Source organism: Equus asinus, chromosome 21 (genome assembly GCF_041296235.1).
Source record: "Equus asinus isolate D_3611 breed Donkey chromosome 21, EquAss-T2T_v2, whole genome shotgun sequence".
Lineage (NCBI taxonomy): Eukaryota > Metazoa > Chordata > Mammalia > Perissodactyla > Equidae > Equus > Equus asinus.
The window spans coordinates 7,742,599-7,763,468 of record NC_091810.1 but is presented as its reverse complement, the minus strand read 5'-3'; positions in this window follow the sequence as shown (position 1 = coordinate 7,763,468).

Genomic DNA, 20,870 nt, shown 5'->3' with positions numbered 1-20,870 from the left:
ATGTTTCCGAGACAAATTAGACAAATCTGATGAACTCCTCTCTCCAGGCAACAGATTTTTCTGTCTCTTTTCTGGATTTGGGAAGTTTCTAACTTGAGCCCTGATCCTTGAACATTCCACTAGCTTACATCAGATACTGGCTTGCTTTATTTCTCTAGGGTTTATTTGTTTGATTTACATCCTCAGATCTGGCATGTGTAGTTTTCTTTAAATGTCACTGTAATGTTCTAATTTTCCACCAACTCCTTACATAAGGTGTCAAAACACATAATCAATACTCCTTCTAGGGTCAGAGATATGGGGAGAGAACTTCATTAGAGTCCAATGGAGCAATCTAGCCTGGGAGGGCAGCCTTCACAAAGGAACGAAGCCCTCTGGAAAAGGGTGCATTTCAGCACACTTCTGGAGCCCTTCCAAACAAGGAGACATACCCCAAGCATGACAGGTGCCCACGCCTTCAGGGCTTCAAAGAGTACTCTTGTGAGACATAACCGTCTACCCAGTGGGCCCCCGTGATGCCAGAGCTATGGAAAGGGAGACTTCTCCTCAAAGAATGCTAGGGGCCCAGGAAAGAAGGCATGGATTCTCCTCTTTATGTCCTGAAGACTTCATTCTTGACTTTGGATTAAGATTAAGTCAGAAGGACAATGTCGGTCTGATAAGCCCCAAGTCTGGCCTCTTGTTTCCAATCAAGTTTCAAGCTTGAATCAGCAAGATCTCCCCATCTACTTGAGTAGATGACAATGTTCCCCTCTTGGTGCTTGTCCCTCTATTATCGCTTCTTCATATCCCTTGGATCATAGTCTCTTTGATCTCTTCAAGATTCTGTGCCCGGTTTCTGTTTGTAACAGCTGTCTCTGGGTATCTCTCACTTGAATATCCTAGCCTAGTCCAACGCTCCGACTGGAAATATGCGGCAATCTTGGGTGACATGTTCACCGTGATATCATAAACACCCTCAAAGTTACAAGTTGTCCTGACAACCTCCCTGCACACCATGTTTCAGAGCCATCTCATACAAGTCTGACCACGCACCTTTTCCAGGCAGGATAGTTTTCCTTTTTCTGGATTTCTTGTCGGTTTCCAACTTTATCCTCCAACTTTGAAAGGTGTACTACATTCTCTCTAGACACCGGTTTCTTTCCTTTAAGATTATCCTAGGTCATCTCTCATAATTTGTGGCTATGACCAAATGGGTGGACCTTCCCCATAGAAAGTCCTGGAGTACTTCCCAAGTTGAGGTTGCCCAGGCAATCCTCTGATGCGCAATGATCGTTTCATCTCATAGCAGTCTCACAAGTCCACCTTGGGAGGTTACAAGTTTTCCTTCCTTCTTCATTTGGCAAGTGTACCAGCTGTGTTCACACATTGTAGTACCCTCATGTTTCTTTTTCTGGTGCATATTGCTAACACATCCTCACAATTTCTACTTCTTTATGGTCTCTGTCTGCACCATACCGTGAAATCTACATTTCCGATTGCTACTAATCTGATCCCCACACCTGATGCGAACCACTGAAGCCCGGGCCGCCCAAGCGGAACATGGGCACTTACCCCCTACACCACAGGGCCGGCCCTGAATTGGACTTTTGGGCCAATCATTGGCCTGAACTTGGGAAGATGTTATCCTCCTTTGATTATGGGTGAATGGCATTACTAGCAACATCATGGACGGGAACATTTTCCGTTGGTGCGTGAGATTAGCACGGAACATGTTCTCTTGGTAGTATTCCTCATCATCTCGTTGCAATGGTCTACCTTTCTGTAGCACTATTAAGCATTTGGAGGTGATTGTCAATACTTGGAAGTTTATCTTCTCTCATCTCTTTCAGAGTCCAAAGCTTTATGCCGTAAATCCACACACCTTTCTGGATTTTGGATTTTATGTTAGTTTATTGTTGTAACCCTGCGTTATAACATCCTGTAGCTTTCAGATTTCCACCCCCAGAGATTTAGACTTCTGTGTAGGTTATATCATCCTCCCCTCCGGAAGCCTCATTACAGGCCTGAACCACATGCTTGTGGCTAATCTTCTCTTTCACCCTCCCTCCGCCCCCCAGTCCCCTTGGGAACCACCAATCCACTGTCCCATGGTACCTGTACATTAGCCCATGTTTTTCTGTTCTCCTTGTAAGTGAGAACCTACGGGATTTGACTTTCTCCCTGTGACTGGTTTCACTTCCCATAAGACCCTCAGGAGCCATTCTGGAGGTCACAAAGGGCTGGATTACATCCTTACTTATAGCTGAGTAGTATGCCCTTGTGTCGCTATAGCCCATCTTCCTTCTCCATTGGTCCCTTGATGGGCACCAGGGCAGCTTCCAAGTCTTGGATATCAGGAGCAAGGCTGTGGTGAACACAGCGGTGCAGGGATCTCTATGCATTGATGTTTCCAAGTTCTTTGGATAAATACACCACCGAGGAAAAGCTGGATCATATGGTAGATGGAATCTTAAATTTCTGAGGCAAGTCCACACTGCTTTGTGGAGTGGCAGCATCGGTTTACACTACCACCAGCAGTGCTGGAGGCTTCACTTCTCTCCACCTCCTCTCAGACACTTGTTTCCTGGCTTGTTACTTAGGGCCATTGTGACCACAGTAAGCTGCTATCTCATTGAAGTTTGGATTTGCACTGGCATGGGACTTCCTGATGAGGAACATGTTTTCATACAGCCTATTGGCCATCTTTCTATCTTCTGGGGAGAAATCTCTGTTTGCATCTTCTGCCCAGGTTTTAGTGGGCTTGTTGTGTTTTCTCTTTTGGAGCCGTATGAGGTCATTGGATCTTTTGGCTCTTAACCCCTTCTCTGATGTGTGTTTTGAAAACATCCTCTCCCAGTTGTTGTGCTGACTTTGCACTGAGTCGATGGTTTCCTTGTCTGGGCAGAAGCTTCTGCAGTGTATGAAGTCCCGTTTGTTTCTTGTTTCCTTTGTTGCCCTTGACTAGTCAAACATGCTTCTTCCAAATAGGTGGCTAAGCCAGATGGCAAAGAGCAAGCTGCCTGGGTTGTCTCCTAGAAGTTGCACGGCTTCAAGTCTTCCATTCAAGGCTTTAATCTATTTCGAGGTGGTGTGTGTGCCTGGTGTAACATCATGGTCTACTCTCATTGTGTTACATGTGGCTGTGCAGTCTTCCATGCACCGTTGCTTGTCGAGACTCTCCTTTCTCCGCTGTCTCCTCTTGGTTCCCTTGTCGAAAATGGGCTGCCCATATGTACGTAAGTTGACCTCTGGGCTCTCGATTCTGTTCCATGTGTCTGTGTGCCTGTTTTTGGACTCAGACTGTGCCATTTCGGTTCGTTGCACTCCATCCTACATGAGGAAATCAGACAGTGTGATATGTCATGCTTTGTTCGTTTTCCTCAGGATTCCTTTGGGTATTCAGATTCCTTTGCTGCTGGATAGAGGCTTTACTATCCTCTCTCTATTTCTGTGAGAAAGATTGCTGCAACTTGGACTGGGATTGCATGGAATCCACAGATTGCTTTATGGGGTATGGAGGTTTCAAGTGTATTAGTTCTTCCATTTGAAGAGCATGAAATAGCCTTCCGTTTCCTTAGGTCTTCTGGAATTTCTTTCCGCAGAGATTTGCCAGGTTTTAGTTTACATAGCTTGCATCTGTTTGGCGAAGCATAGTCTTAGATATCTTATTTCTCCTACTGGCATGCTTCCCTTTTTGAGGTTCATTATTTCTATTCTTTGCACCTTTTAATTGGTTCTGTTTTGGTAAACGTTTATTGCTATGCTCACATCTGCTGACAATGCTGCTGTACTTGCTGAGGATGAGTGGCACTGTCTAACGTCGTTTCCCAACTGCCTCTACACTACCTCGGACGCCTGCCCCAGATGGCTGTAACGACCATGAGGAGGATCACCCCAGGATTCCACGCTCCCGACCGCGGCCGGCCGACCAAGAACACGTGGACTTCACCCCTGCAACACTGGCCGGGCATTTACATGTTCCATTGCCAACCTGCAGTTGAGTGGAATGTGACTTGAATATGCTACTTGAGCCCAACTCTGGCCCTGTGTCGACTAGGCCAGGTTGTTTTTCCAGTGCAATGTGATTTCACAGGATTTGTCAGAATTTTGTCTCTGCTGTCCCGGCAAGCTTCATGGACACACGGTTTCAGAGCCCGTTTGGAGCAGCCTGAGAACTCACCCTTCTCAGTTAGCCCAGGTTTGACCTTCACTGCAGGTTTTGGGGTTGTCACTTTCTCAGACTTTCCAACATTCAAGCAGAGTCTGTCTAAAGACTGACGTCTTTCACTGTGGATTATTGAGGTGTGATTTCTGTTGGCCTTCCATTTTCTGGGACCATGTTTTCTTTTCCATAGTCTAATTGTCATGGTCTTTCTGAGCTATCTCCCTTTGACATGCTTATGATTGCATTCTCCTTCATTCCAAGTTAGGAATTTTGTATTTCTTTAATCACTGTATGTTCTGTAGGCTGGTGTGTGAGTGCTTTTGTGATTGTTGGGTGTTATCTTTGAATTTCTATTGGTAACTTGAAGTAATCTTTGCTATGCTAGGCTAGGTGCAACTGAGCACTGAGTACATGTGGTCATCTTGGTTCGTTTGACATTGTGAGATGAGAAACTCCATGTTGTCCTGGCAACCACCTTCAAGGACCCAAGGGTTTCGAGACAAATTAGATGAATCTGATGAATTCCTCTCTCCAGGGGGGAGATCCTTCCATCCCTTTTCTGGATTTGGGTGGTTTTGTACTTCACCCCTCATCCCTGAACGCTCCACTAGATTACGTGTAGATCGTTTCTTACTTTATTTCTACAGGGGTTTTTTATTTGTTTGAGTTACATCCTCAGCTGTGGCATGTTTATTTTTCTTTACATATAATGGAAATGTTCTACTTTTTCAGCCAACCTCCTTACATGTAGTTCGAAACACATAATCAATACTCCTTCTAAGATAAGAGATGGGGGAGAGAATCTCATTGATCCCAACTGAGCACTCTAGAATGGGAGGGCAGCCATCACCAAGGAACAAAGCCCTCTGGAAAAGGGTGCTTTTTAGCACACATCTAGAGCCTTTCCAAAGCAAGAAACATAGCCAACCATGGCAGAGATCCATTCCTTCCAGGCTTCAATGAGATCTCTTGAGACACATTGGCATGTACCCAGTGGACCCCTGTGAAGCCAGAGCTATGGAAAGAGAGACTTGTCTTCAAGATGCTAGGGGCCTAGAAAAGGAGGTCTTGATTCTTCTCTTCAATGTCCTCAAGTGATCATTCTTGACTTTGGATTATGAATAAGGCAGAAGGACAACGTAGGTCTGATAAGCCCCAGGTCCGGCCTCTTTTTTCTAAACAAGTTTCAAGCTTGAATCAGCACAGTCTGCCCATCTACTTGAGTAGATGACACTGTTCTCCTCTCAGTGCTTGCCCCTCTAGTATCGCTTCTTCCCAATGATTCCTTTCTCAACTCTTGAATCAGCGTCTCTTTGATCTCTTCAAGATTCTGTGCCAGGATTCTGTTTGGAAAAGCCGTTTCTGGGTAACTGTTACTTGAATATACTGTCCTAGGCCTATCCTCGGGCTGGAAACCTCAGCCAACTTGGGTGACATGGTCACCATGATGTCATAAACACCCTCAGAATTCTAAGTTGTCCTGACAACCTCCATGCACAACGTGTTTCAGACCCATCTCATACCAGTCTGACTACTCTCCCTTTCCTGGTAGGACAGTTTTCCTTTTTCTGGACTTGTTGTCGGTTTCTAACTTTATCCTCGAACCTTGAAAGGTCTACTACATTCCTTCTAGACACTGGTTTCTTTCCTTTAAGATCGTCCTGGGATTTATCTCTTATCATTTGTGGATGTGGCCAAATGTGTGGACTTTCCCCACAGAAAGTCCTGGAGTCCCTGCCAACTTTATGTTCCCAGCAATCCTCTGATGCACAATGATCGTGTCATCTCATAGCACTCTGGCAATTCCACCTTGGCTGGTCACGTGTTTTACTTCCTTCATCATGTGGGAAAGTGTACCTGATGCATTCATAGATTGTGATATTCTCATGGTTCTTTTTCTGGTGTGTATTCATAAGGTATCCTCACAATTTCTACTTCTTCATGATCTCTGTCTGCATCATACCTTGAAATCTATATTTCCAAATGCTCCTAATCTGATCCGGACCTGTGATGCTGGCCAGCAAAGCCCAGGCCACCCAAGCAGAACATGGGCACTTACCCGCTACACCACTGGGCCGACCCTGAATAGGACTTTTGAACCAACATTTGTACTGAACTTTGGAAGATGTTGGCCTGCTTTGATTATTCATAAAGGTTATTAGTAGTAACATCATAGACAGCTACATTTTCCGTTCTCTCATGAGCTTAGCATCTAACGTGTTCTCTTGGTAGTGCTCCTCTTCATCTCTTTCCAATGGTCTACCTTTCTGTAGCATCATTGAGCATTTGATGGTGATTATCAATCCATGGAAGCCCATCTTCTCTAAACTCTTTCAGCCTGCAATCTTTATGCCATAAACCTGCTTGCCTTTATGGAGTTTTGATTTTATGTGAACTGGTTTCCGGAACCCTGCATTATAACATCCTATAACTTTCAGATTTACATCCTCATATATTTAGACTTCTGTGTATGCTACGTCATCTTGACCACTCTAAGCTTAATTACAGGCCCACACCAGACACTTGTGCCTAATCAACTGTTTCTCCCTCCGTCCCCTGCCACCTGTTACCTCTGGGAACCACCAATCCTCTGTCACATGCTGCCTGTTTGTTGCTCCTTGTTTTAACCTTCTCCTTGTAAGTGAGATCCTATGGTATTTGACTTTCTCCCTGGGGATTGTTTCAGTTACCTTCGTACACTCAGTAGCCATTCTGGTGTCACAAATGGCTGGACTGCACCCTTTCTTACAGCTGAGTGCTATGCCATTGTGTGGATATAGCCCATCTTCCTTCTCCAAGAGCCCTTGATTGGCACCAGGGAGGATTCCAAGTCTTGGATATCGGGAGTAAGGCTGTGGTGAACAAAGCAGTGCAGGGATCTCCATGCCTTAGTGATTCCAAGGTCTTTGGATAAACACGCTGGAGAGGAATAGCTGGATCATATGGTAGATGGATTCTGAAATTTTTGAGGTAATGTCACATGGCTTTACGTAGTGCCCGCACTGGTTTACACTCCCACAAGTTCTGCAGGACTCTTCCCTTCTCTCTACCTCCTCTCCAACACTTGTTTCCTGTCTTGTTCCTTGTAGCCATTCTGACCACAGTGAGCTGTTATCTCATTGCTGTTTGGATTTCCATTGGCCTTAGACTTAACGATGATGAACATGTGTTTATATAGCTATTTCCCAACCTTTCTGTCTTCTTGGGGTAAATTTCTGTTTCCATCTTTTGCCCAGGTTTTAATGGGCTTGTTGATTTTTCTCTTGTGGACACGTGTGTGGTCATTGGATGTTTTGGCTATTCAGCCCTTCTCCGATGTGTGGTTTGAAACATCCTCTCCCTGTTGTTGTGCTGTCTTTGCATTCAGTAGATGGTTTCCTTGGCTGGACAGTAGGTTCTGCATTGGATGGAATCCCGTTTGTTTCTTGTTTCATTTGTTGCCCTTGCCCAGTCACACATGCTTCTTCCAAATAGGCGGCTAAGCCAGATGGTAAAGAGCAGGCTGCCTGTGTTTCCTCCAGGAAGTTTCACGGTTTCAAGACTTCTATTGAAGGCTTTAATCCATTTCGAGATGGTGTGTGTGCCTGGTGTAACATCATGGTCTACTCTCATTGTGTTACATGTGGTTCTCCAGTCTTCCCAGCACTGTTTCTGTTAGTCTCTCCTTTCTCCACTGTCTCCTCTTGCCTTCCTCGTTGCAAATGTGCTGTCCATATATGTGTGAGTTGAACTCTGGGTTCTGGATTCTGTTCCATTGGTCTGTTTGCCTGTTTTTGAGACCAAACTGTGACGTTTCAGTACCTAGCACTCCGTCCTACATGTTGAAATCACAAAGTGTGATACGTCCTGCTTTGCTTGCTTCCCTCAGGATTCCTTTGGGTATTCAGCGTCCCTTTTCACTGGATAGAGACTTTAGGATTCTCTCTTCTATTTCTGTGGGAAAGATTCTGCAACTTTGACTGGGATTGCATGGAATCCAGAGATTGCTTGATCCATTATGGAAGTATCAAGTGTTTTAGTACTTACATTCCTAGAGCACGGAATACCCTTCCGTTTGCTTGTGTCTTCTGGAATTTCTTTCCCGAAATCTTTGCTAGCTTTCGGTTTCCATAGCTTGCAGCTGTTTGGCTAAGCTTATTACTAGAAATCTTTTTGTTCTTACTGGCATTTTTTTCTTTGAGGTTCAGTTTTTCTGTTCTTTGCAACTGTTCATTGATTTTGTTTTGGCATATGTTTATGTGTGTGCTCACATCTGCAGGCGATGCTGCTGTATTTTCTGAGGAAGAGTGATGCTGTCTGACATCACTTCCCAGCTGCTTCAACACTACCTCGGAGGCCTGCCGGTAAACGGCTGGACCAGCAGTGAGGAGGTTCACACCCAGGATACCACGTGTCCAGCCCAGGGCTGCCGACCCAGAACATGCGGACCTCACCACTGTGCCACTGGTGGCGCCTTTCATGTTTCATTGGCAACCTGCAGTTGAGTGGAATGTGACTTGAATATGCTACTTGAGCCCAACTCTGGCACTGTGTAGATGAGCCCAGTTTGTTTTTCTTCTCCACTGTGATGTCAGAGAATTTGTCAGAATTGTGTCTCTGCTATTCCAGCAAACTTCATCAACACAGGTTTTCAGAGCCCGATTTTAGCAGTCTTGTAACTCACCCTTCCCAGTTAACCTAGGTTTGACCTTCGATGCAGTTTTTGGAGTTGTGACTTTCTCTGATTTTAGAACGTTCAGAGTATGTCCAAAATTGATGTCTTTCATTGTGAATTATTCAGGTGTGATTTCTGTGTGCCTTCCATTTTCTTGAACCGTTTTTTCTTTTCCATGATATAATCGTTGATAGGGTCTCGGCGAGCTGAAGACTCGAATGAAACATTTCTTGGAATCTAAAGGTCTGGCATTGGTGCTCTTTTATTTAGAGAATAGTACGGGATAACATGGGGACAGGACCCATGGGCAGTCAGAGCTCCTGCTGTTGCCCTGAGTTAAGGGTTATGGCGAATTTTATAAGGCATGGGTACATGACTTACTTTCACTGGAAAAAGAAATGATGATGTAAAATATCTTTAAATGATTTCAGTGCAGAATGGGTCTGGTTATTGTGTGGTCATATAACTTTAGATACGAATCTGGCAATATAGATCAGCATGTACGTGATGATGCCCTGGGCTTCTCTCCCTGGCTTCTCAGCCCTAATTCATACCATAAAGAAATCCAGCTGGTCACATAGTTTGGCATGTAGGCCAGGTCACCTTGGGTTTCTCTAGCTGGGGCCAGCTTAATCCACATCATAAACCCCCCCTGAACCCATTTGGACCGGAAATCTTTGGGGATATGGACGATGGTCTGTCTTCTGTGACTACTTCTGGCTGTACAAGGTCATAGAGCTGTCCCTAAATGGGACCATAGGCACAGGTAGGAAGTTCAGTGGACCGTAAGGCTTCACCCATGGTGTTCAAGGCTTACAAGGTATACAGAGCCTCTGGAGACAAGAGAATCATTTGACGAGAGGTGGTCCACGAGGTGAAACATTTTTGACATGCAGAAGACAAACAACGAAACAGATAAGTTATCACAAGAAATACAAGCAGTATGTTTAACCCAATGAATAAGGTTTTGAAGTAGTACAGAAAACTGATCCGGACTAGGAGTTCAATGAATCGTTTAGAGTTAGGGTTAAGACATGGATTTAATTTGGTGGTGGGGATAGGAAGCCAGAAATATTTTGATGGTAGTCAAGAATATGGACACAACATTCAGTTTTTATAATGGCACAGTGCTGCTCTTGTGCTGCTGTCAAGACATCCAGTGCCATTTGGATTTGGAGGACTGCCTTTCACATTTGGGATACTTCTAAATTGAGCAGTGAAGTGCTATATTGAGTGTCATGCAATGCCTTCATAATAAATTTGTTTAGGACTTCCATGTGCAAGACGACATTTTGGATTCCTAATGAGGGAAGGAAAATTGAGGAAATATGGTCACACCAGTGGAAGACACAGCTTGTTCAGTGTTGCTGCAAGTTGGGTAGGTTAGCAGGAGGAGATATAGTAGATCTCGTTGTACCTTGCATCCAGACAAAGCCTATGGTGCATCATCCAATCCATCCAGATGGCAGCCAAGGCTGTAAATTGGAGCCACATAGCCACTGAGCACAATTAGGGGCTAACCAATGTGTGCGGGGCCATCTATCCCAGTCAGTCCCAAACCCATCAGTATTTTTTTAAGCCTATGATATGAGAACACATATAACAGCGAATTTTTCCCATCGGTCAGGTGTTAATAGGTGATGTATCACAAGCGTGATTGGTTTGTTCCCAACAGAGAGTGACCTTTGACTGAGTTGACCACGAGTAGGAGTGAACCAAATATATTCATCCCAAATTTGATATCGTCCATCCTATGCGTATCAATAAGTTGGAGACTTTACATTTGGAACTTGTTGTTTAGGATCCACCTATGACAAGGCAAATCTAGTTAGTATTTGGGCAGTAGTATTGAAGGAAAATGTTTGATCATGGCCAGGGAACTCCCAGGTGTCAGACATAGATGGCAACAAGTAGACATTACGATTAGTAACGGATGAATCTTGCCAAAGAAAACAGCTAGAATCTAGTATCCAGGAATGCCTATTATGGCTTCTACAGAAACATAATTTTTGTCTCTTAGATCACCCTCATTTTTACAAAAGATAGCCTAATTAGGATTAACTGGTTTTCAAATAAAGTGCAGTTTCAATACAACTTTCTCCAATTATTTACATAGCAGCAAGAATAGTAATTGCTCATACAGGCTTTTTAAAATCTGCTTTGCTAGAATTTTTTCTGACGAATCTCAGATTGAACTGTGAAGGCCTCTCGATGCCAGAAAAGCCAAGCCAAGGACTTGTCATCAGATTTTGCCCGCAGTACTTACAGATTTGAGTGGAGTTCTCCTTGAGTTCCCCCAAAATATTCGGAGGTTCCTTACACCTGTCAGATAAGCAAGCTTCCTTACTTACCGGGTGAGATTGCCAGAATCTCTGTAAACAAGGTACCAGGCCCATGTTTCCAAGTGGCTGTATTCCAGAAAGTCCAATCTTTGTTCCTGAAATGCTGTCTTGTCATATCTGAGCCTGTGTGTTTTAAATATGACATTCCAGTCAAAGCCTTGGTAGTATAACAAATGTGTCCTGTTATAAGGAGAACAGATTCTTATGGAACTTATACAAATATTGCCACCAAATAACTATACTCAGTCACAAAGTGTTTCCCAATTCCGGAGGGATAAGATAGGGAGAAAAAGATAAAAGTTTCAGTTTTGCTCATAAAGGTATAATTTCACCAAATTGCTGTAAGTCATAGTTAGCATAAGAGAAAAGAGAAAAAGATTTCCCTCATTATGAGAAAACAAAACAACACATCAAAACTCAACAATATTTCAAACAGAAGTCCTAAAAATTTATAATCATCCTCATCAGTTCAGACAGTCCTGTATAATCAAGTCTTGAGCTGAATCTTCTGTCAGCAGATCGAGGAGCTTAGTTTCTGTTAGAATTCTGTAGTTTCTTACTCAGTTTAGTTTTACAATCTGAAAGTTTATCAGAAATCTGTAGATTAGATCCTCTGTGTCAGAATCCTTTCCAGAAATTTCTCGGAAGTTGAAACATATTTGCTCAAGAAAAAAGCAGCAGAGTAAAACAAGAACTAACTGCAAATTTGCAAAGGAATCAAAAGGGCAATTGACAAAGAAACTTGGCTACTCCTGTGACATATAACACTTCCAGATAATAATTGGACTTATGACTGATAACCAGGACAGATCAGAATTCTAGGAATGCTATATAATTTTAAGACATCTATATTAATAACATTTACCCATCTAATACCACCTAAGAAGATCTATCATCACTTATTTCCCAATGTTTCCCATGTAATTTAATAGACCAAATAAGCCTAATTAGTTTAGTATTTTCTTCCTTATAGGAAGAGAGAGCAAATTTCTTTGAGAAGTCTCAGGGGCCCTCTGAAAATCCTCAGAGTAATCATTCTTCTGTCTGCCATGTGAAAAGATAGCCTTCATTTAGGATTTGAATATTTTTGAGGGAGAAGCTTGTTAAAACATATCAAAAGTTTTTAAAATGCTTCTTCAAATAGGAAACAATACTCACTGTGAAACAATGCTCAGGTATCTATTCAAAGTGATAACAGAAAGAGTCAAAATATTAAGACTGACCTCAGTCATTATTTTCACAAAACAGATTTGTCTCTTGGGTAGACTTACTCAAAGGAACAGCTTTCATTACCTCCTTATCAAGAGCAGATCAAAGGTTCAAGAACATTTATCCTTTTAAAGAAAACCAAATTTGAATTTCTGCACCTACTTATTTTTAACATTCAAACTCATTCACTTAATTGAACTTACTTTAGTCTACGTGACCAGGCATAAAACTCCTTTCAGAATTTCTCCTTCACAAACCTTCTAAAACTTTCTTTTTTGGTTTCAGATTTTGTCCCAAACTCTGTCTTTTTTCCTTTCTAGTACATTAGGACACATTTATCTCTCTTAACCCATCAAACAAAAATATTTCCATTCTTTATACCTTTTTTACTGAAAGTGTAGACTTTAAATTCCTTGAATATGAGCTCTTTTCCTTAGTAATTTCCAGTAGCTTTAATTCCATAGGTTAATTAGAACTTTTAACACTTAACAGACGTAGTAAACACTAAAAAGGCAAACAGTTATGAATCGACTTTTATATCAGCATTCTAAACACTTCATAACTTTAGAAACACGCCAGTTTACAATAAAACACAAGGCATGCTTTTTATACACCCAAACGCTTTTAGCCTCTTCAATAAGAAGCCAAAAGTAGATAACCTAGATATGTTTATTAATAATGTTTCGGTGTTACATCCAATCCAAAAACAACCCAGATATTCAGATTTTTATCATTTAACTTAACTTGGCATAACTCAAGATTGTTACCAAAAAGAATTTTGAAGCTGTTTTTTTTTCAACAAGTATACTGACCATAAAAGTTATTGTACTCATTTTTATGAGTTTTATGTATTTAAACCATTTGTTTCCAACAATTATGTTCAGATTACCTACAGAAACCTCATGAGGCCTTAGACAAAACTGGTCGTCATTTAAAGCTATTATTTTGTTGACAAATTTAACAGACAACGTGAACTTATATGACTAGAAAACCCAGGCTGAATGCCTGCATGCTATGCAAATACCAACAACTCTGACAAAAAGACTATTTTCAATCCTTAATCCACATCAATCGTCTTTTTCTTTCTCAGCTATCTCTCATAGGTATGCTTATCAGTCCATTCTCCTTCATTCCAAGTTATTAATTTTGTATTTCTTTAATCACCATATGTTCTGTAGGCCGATGCATGAGTGCTTTTGTGATTGTTATGTATTGTCTTTGAATTCCCATTGTTCACTAGAAGGAATCTTTGCTACCCTAGCCTAGATCCAACTGAGCACTGAGAACACATCGTCATCTTGGTTGGTTTGACATTCTGAGATCAGAAACTCCAAATGCTAGGTTGTCCAGCCAACCAACTTATGGACATAATGTTTCTGAGACAAATTAGACAAACCTGATGAATTCTTCTCTCCAGGTAAGATATTTTCATGTCTCTTTTCTGAATTTGGGAAGGCTCGAACTTGATCGTTAGAGTACATTACGTCTAAGGACTGCTTTACTTTAATTCTGTAGGGATTGTTAGTTGTTTGATTTACATCCTCATCTCTGGCATGTTTATTTTTCTTTAAATATAAGTGTAATGTTTCAATTTTCAGCCAACTTCCTCACATATGTTTCAAAAGACATAATCAATACTCTTCCAAAAAGGCATGCAGATTTGCACCATGAAGCGTTTGAGGCTGAAAGACGTTAGAGAAGATGAACTTCCAAGGATTGTGAATCTCCTCCAAATGCTTAATGATGATACACAAAGGTAGACCATAGCAAATAGATTAAGAGGAATACAATGAAGAGAACATGTTCCGTGCTAAGCTCATGAAGCAAGGGAAAATGTTACCATGAGTGAGGTTACTACTAATTACCCTCACGAATAATCACAGCAGGGCAGCTTCTTCCCAAGTTCAGGCAACAGATTGGTCCAAAAGTAAAATTCAGGTCCAGCCATGTGTTCTGGTGTGTAAGTGCCCACGTTCCTAGTGGACGACCTGGGATTCATGGATTCAATGATGGGTGCTGATCAGATTAGTAACATTAGGAAAGATAGATTTCTGAATCTATCACCATGGTATGGTGCAGACAGAGATCAAAAATAAATGGAAATTATGAGCATACCTTATAGATACGCACAAGGAAATAAACATGAAAATATTGCAGTCTATGACACATCTGGTACACTTCTCTAAATACAAAATGAAGGAAGTGATGTGACCTGCATAGGTGGAATTGTCGGACTGCATGAGATGACATGATCATTGCACATCAGAGGATTGGCTGGGCAACTTCAACTTGGGAGGGACTCCAGGACTTTCTCTGGGGAAAGTCTACACATTTGGCCATATCTACAAAATGTAACAGCTAAAACCCAGGATAAACTTAAAGTAAAGAAACTAGTGTCTAGAGAGAATGTACTAGACGTTTAAAAGTTCAAGGATAAAGTTAGAAACTGACAAGAAATCTACGAAATGGAAAAGTATTCTAGCTGGAAAGCGTGAGTAGTCAGACTGGTATGAGATTGCTCTGAAATGCTGTGTGCATGGAAGATGCCGGGACAACTGAGAAGTTTGAGGGTGTTTATGACATCACAGTGAACATGTCACCCAAGATGGCCTCATGTTAATAGTCCGAGGATTGTCTTAGGCTACTGATACTCAAGGGAGAGATACCCAGAAGAGAATTTAAAAACAGAAACCAGGCAGTGAAACTTGAAGAGATAGAATAGACGCTGATTAAAGGGATAAGAAAGAAGTCATTGTGAAGATACAATAATAGAGGGACAATCACTGAGTGGAGACCACTGTGATCTACTCAAGTATAGGGGGAGGCCATGGAGATTCAAGCTTGAAACTTGATTTGAAACCAGAGGCTGGACTTGGGCCTTATCAGGCCTACATTTTCCTTCTGCGTTAATCATCATCCAAAATCAAGAGTGATCTCCTGAGGACATTGTAGAGAATGATTGATGCTTCCTTTCCTATGCCACTAGCATTCATTGAAGAGAAGTATCACTTTCCATAGCTCTGGCATTACGGAGCTCCAAAGGGTACATGCTAATGTGTCACAAGACATCTCTTTGAACCCTTGAAGGAATGGACCCCCATTGTGCTTTGCGTATGTCTCATTGTTTGGCAGGGCTACAGAAATGTGCTGAGAAGCACCCTTTTCCAGATGGCTTCGTTGCTTTGTGAGGGCCACCGTAACAGGCTAGTGTGCTCAGTTTGGCTCCAATGAAGGTCTATCCCCGTATCTCTTGGAGTAGAATGAATATGGATGACGTGTATTGACACCATATGTAAATAGGTTGGCTGAAAATTAGAACATTACAATTATCTTTATAGAAAAATAAACTTGCCAGAGCTGAGGATGTAAATCAAACAAATAACACACCCTATAGAAATAAAGTAAGCCAGTATCTAGACATAATCTAGAGGAATGTTCAAGGATGGGGGTCAAGATTGAAACTTCCCAAATCCAGAAATGAGACAGAAAAGTATCTTATTTGGAGCGGAATTCAGCAGATTTGCCGAATTTGATTCGGCTACATTATGTTCATGAAGGAGGTTGCCATGCCTACCTAGAATTTGGAGTTTAAGATCTCAGAATGTCAGACCAACCAAGATGAACACGTGTTCTCAGTGCTCATGTTCACCAAGGCTAGCATGGCAAAGATGGCTACACGGGACCATGTAAATTCAAAGACAACACCCAACAATGAAAAGCACTCACACGTAGGTCTATAGAACATAGGGTGGTGAAAGAAATAGAAAATTGATACCTTGGGATGAAGGACAACCGACTGACAAGCATACCAAAGGGGGAAATCTGAGAAAGACCATGATGATTATACTATGGAAAAACAAAATGGGCTCAGAAAAGGGAATGCAAACACAAATAACACCTGAATAATCCACAACAAAAGATGTCAGACTTTAGACAGACTCTGCTTGAACTTTTGAAAGTCAGAAAGTCACAAACCAAAAAGCTGCAGCGAGGTAAAACCTGGGCTACCTTGAAAGGGTGAGTCTGAGATTGCTCCAAACCTGCTCTGAAACTCTGTGTCCATGATGCTTGCCTGGACAGCAGAGACACAATTATGACAAATTCTCTGACATCACAGTTGAGCAAAAATACAAACCGTCTACATCAACTCAGTGCCAGAATTGGGCTGAAGTAGCCTATTTAAGTCACATTCCACACAACTGCATGTTGCAAGGGAACTTGAAAGGGGTCGGGCAGTGGAGAATTGGGGATGTCCGCGGGATTTGGGTCAGCAGCCTGCACTTGGCTGGGTGGAATCCTGGGGGCAGACCTCCTCACCGCTGGTCCAGCCATTCTGGGGCAGGCGTGGGAGGGAGTGTAGAGGCAGATGAGAAGCAATGTGAGACAGGTCCACTCTCCCTCAGCAAATACAGGAGCACTTCCAGCAGATGTGAGCCCAGCAATAAACCTCTGTCAAAAGGAAACAAATTAAAAGTTGCAATCAATAGGAAAATTGAACCTCAAAAAAAATGCCAGTAAGAATAATAAGATACCTACGAATAACCTCACCCCAACAGGTGAAAGCTCTGTAAAGCGATAACTTACAAACCTTTGCAGGAGAAAAATGGGAGAAGACACAAGGAGGCGGAAGGATATTGCATGCTCTTGAAATGGAAGAATGAACACACTGGAAACCTCCACACCGGCTAAAGCAATCTGTAGATTACATGAAATCCCAGTCAAAGTTGCAGCTATATTTCTCACAGAGATAGAAGCGAGCATCCTAAAGTTTACATCCAGCAACAAAAGGCCCCAAATAACCAAAGGAATCCTGAGGAAAAAGAACAAGCTCAATGTATCACATTTTCTGATTTGAATATAGAGGACGAAGAACTAGGAATGGAAACGGCACAGGCTGGGATGCAAAACAGACACACAGAACCATGGAACAGAATCAAGAGCCCAGAGGTATACGCACACCTATATGGACAGCCCATTTTCGACCATGGCGCCAAGAGGAGACAGGGGAGGAAGGAAAGTCTCTACAATAAATGGTGGTGGGAAGACTGCAGAGCCTCACCTAAGACAAGGAGAATAGACCACGGTGTTACACCAGGCACAAACACCAACTCGAAATGGATTAAAGTCTTGAATGTAAGACTGGAAACCATGAGACTTCTGGAAGAAAACGCTGGCAGCTTGCTCTTTGTCATCTGTCTTAGCCTCCTATTTGGAGGAAGCCTTTCTGTCTGGGCAAGGGCAATAAAGGAAACAAGAAACAAGTGGGACTACATCAAACACAAAAGCTTCTACCCAGCCAAGGAAACCATTGACTCAATGCAAAGACAGTACAACCACAGGGAGAGGATGTTTGAAAACCACACATCAGTGAACGGATGAATAGCCAAAAGATGCAGTGAACTCATATGGGTCCACAAGAGAAAAAAAAATAAGCCCATTAAAACCAGGGCAGTAGGTGGAAACAGAGATTTCAACCAAGAAGAGATAGAGATGGTCAACAGGTGTATGAAAACATGTTAATCATCATTAAGACTCAGGGCAATTGAAATCCAAATGGCAGGGAGATAGCAGCTCAATGTGCTCAGAATGACTATAGGTAAAAAATCAGGAAATAAGTGTCAGAGAGGAGCGGCAGAGATGGGAAGACTCCTACAGTGCTGCTGTGAGTGTAAGCTGGTGCAGCCACGATGCAAAGCCCTGTGGAATTGCCTCAAACATGTCAGAATCCATCTACTATATGATCCAGCTATTATTCAGTGGCGTGTTTATCCAAAGACCTTGGAAAAGGTCGTGCACCGATATATGTGCACCCCTGTGTTCACCCTGGCCTTACTCCCGTTATCCAAGACTTGAAAGCCGCCCTGATGCCCATCAAGGCAGAAGGAAGAATAGATAGGGAAGATTGGAGAAGGAAGCTGGGCTTTATGAACACAATGGCATATCACTGAGCCATAACAAAAGAGAGAATCCAGCCATTAGTGACCAGAAGGATGGCTCCCGAGGGTTTCATTGGAATTGAAACAACTCGCAGGGAGAAACTCAAATACCGTAGGAGCTCACTTACAAGGAGAAGAGACAAACAAGGACCAACAAACTGGAAAGCTTTCCGGAAAGAAATTAAAGAAGACACAAGGAAACGGAAGTCTATTCCACGCTCTTCGAATGGAAGAACGAACACATTTGAAACGTCCGTACTAGATAAAGCAATCTCTGGATTCCACGCAAGGCCCGTCAAAGTTTCAGCAATCTTTTGCACAGAAATAGAAGAGAGAATCCTAAAGTCTATCCAGCAACACAGGAGCAGGAACGGCCAAAGGAATCCTGAGGAAAACGAACAACTCAGCAAGTACCACATTTTCGAATTTCCACATTTAGGACGAACTGCTAGATACAGAAATGGCAAAGGCTGGCCACAAAAAGAGGGACATAGACACAAGGAACAGAATTGAGAGCCCAGAGGTCAACTCCCACATATATGGACAGCCCATTTTAGACCAAGGAGCCAAGAGGAGACAGCGGAGAAAGGAGAGTCTCGACAAGAAATGGTGCTGGGAAGACTGCACAGCCACATGTAACACAATGAGAGTAGACCATAAGGTTACACCAGCCACACACACACCACCTGGAAATGGATTAAGACCTTGAATGGAAGACTTGAAACGGTGCAACTTCTAAGAGAAAACGCAAGTAGTTTGCTATTTGCCATCTTGCTTAGCCAATTATTTGGAAGAAGCGTGCGTGACTGGGCAAGGGCAACAAAGGAAAAAAGAAACAAGCGGGACTCCATTCAATGCAGAAGCTTCTGCCCAGCCAATGACTCCATCGACTCAATGCAAAGACAGCACAACAACTGCGAGTGGATGTTTGCAAACCACACATTGGAGAAGGGGTGATTAGCCAAAATATCCAATGAACTCATATGTCTCCACAGTAAAAAAACGACGATCCCCATAAAACTTGGGCCAAAGATGGAAACAGCTATTTCTCCCAGGAAGATAAAAGATGGCCAACAGGCTGTATGAAAACATGTTCATCATCATTAAGTCTTTGGCAATGCAAATACGAACGGCAATGAGACAGCAGCTCACAGTGGTCAGAATGGCTATAGGGATGAAGACAGGGAACAACAAGTCTCGGAGAGGAGGTGGAGAGAAGGGAAGCCTCCTGCACCGCTGGGGGGAGTGTAATCAGGTGCAGCCACTACCCAAAGTGCTGTGGAATTGCCTTAGAATTTTCAGAATCCATCTACCATATGATCCAGCTATTCCTCTGTGGCATATATATCCAAAGAACTTGGAAACACTAATGCTAAGAGATCCATGCACCACTGTGTTCACCACAGCCTTACTCCCAATATCCAAGACTTGGAAGCCTACGTGGTGCCCATCAAGTGACGAATGGAGAAGGAAGACGATCTATAGCCATACAATGGCCAATCTTCGGACTGTATAGATGTGGCCATCTTGGGTGACATGTTCATAAACACCCTCAGAATTCTAAGTTGTCCTGACAACCTCCATGCACACAGTGTTTCAGAGCCATCGCATACCAGTCTGACCACTCCCCATTTCCAGGTAGGATAGTTTTCCTTGTTCTGGATTTCTTGTCAGTTTCTAACTTTCTCCTCGAACTTTGAAAGGTCTACTACATTCCCTCTACACACCAGAGTTTTTCCGTTACGATTATCAAAGATTTTATCTCTTATGTTTTGTGGATATGGTGAAATGGGTGGACTTTCCCCAGAGAAAGTCATGGACTCCCTCCCAAGTTGAAGTTGCCCAGGCAATCCCCTGATGCACACTTATCATGTCATCTCCTAGCAGTCTGACAATTCCACCAGGCAAGTCACATGTTTCCTTCCTTCATCATTTGGGGAAGTGTAGCTGATGCGTTCATAGATTGTAATATTCTCATGGTTCTTTTTCTGGTGCGTATTGCTCAGTTTCCCTCACCATTTCCACTTCTTTATGATCTCTGTGCCCACCAGACCGTGAAATCTGGATTTCCTAACGCTAGTAATCTGATCCACAACCGTGGTGGTATCCTGTGAAGCTCAGGCTGCCCAAGCGAAAGGAACGTGGGCACTTACCTGCTACATCACAGGTCCGCCAATGAATTGGACTTCTGGACCAACTTTTGGCCTGATCTTGGGAGGATGTTAGCCTGCTTCGATTATTCGTGAAGGGAATCAGTAGTAACATGAATGACGGTAACATTTACCTTTGGTTGATGAGTTTAGCACGGAACATATTCTCTTGCTAGTATTCCGCTTCATCTCTTTGCTAAGGTCTACCTTTCTGTAGCATCATTAAGCATTTGGAGGTGATTACTAATCCTTGGCAGTTCTTCTCTAATCTCTTTCAGCCCCCAAAGCTTAGGCCGTAAATCTTCACCCCTCTTTGGAGTTTTGATTTTATGTGAATTGATTGCCGTAACCCAGCATTATAACATCCTATAGCTTTTCACATCTACAATCTCATAGATTTAGACTTCTGTGTAGGTTACATCATCTTCACCA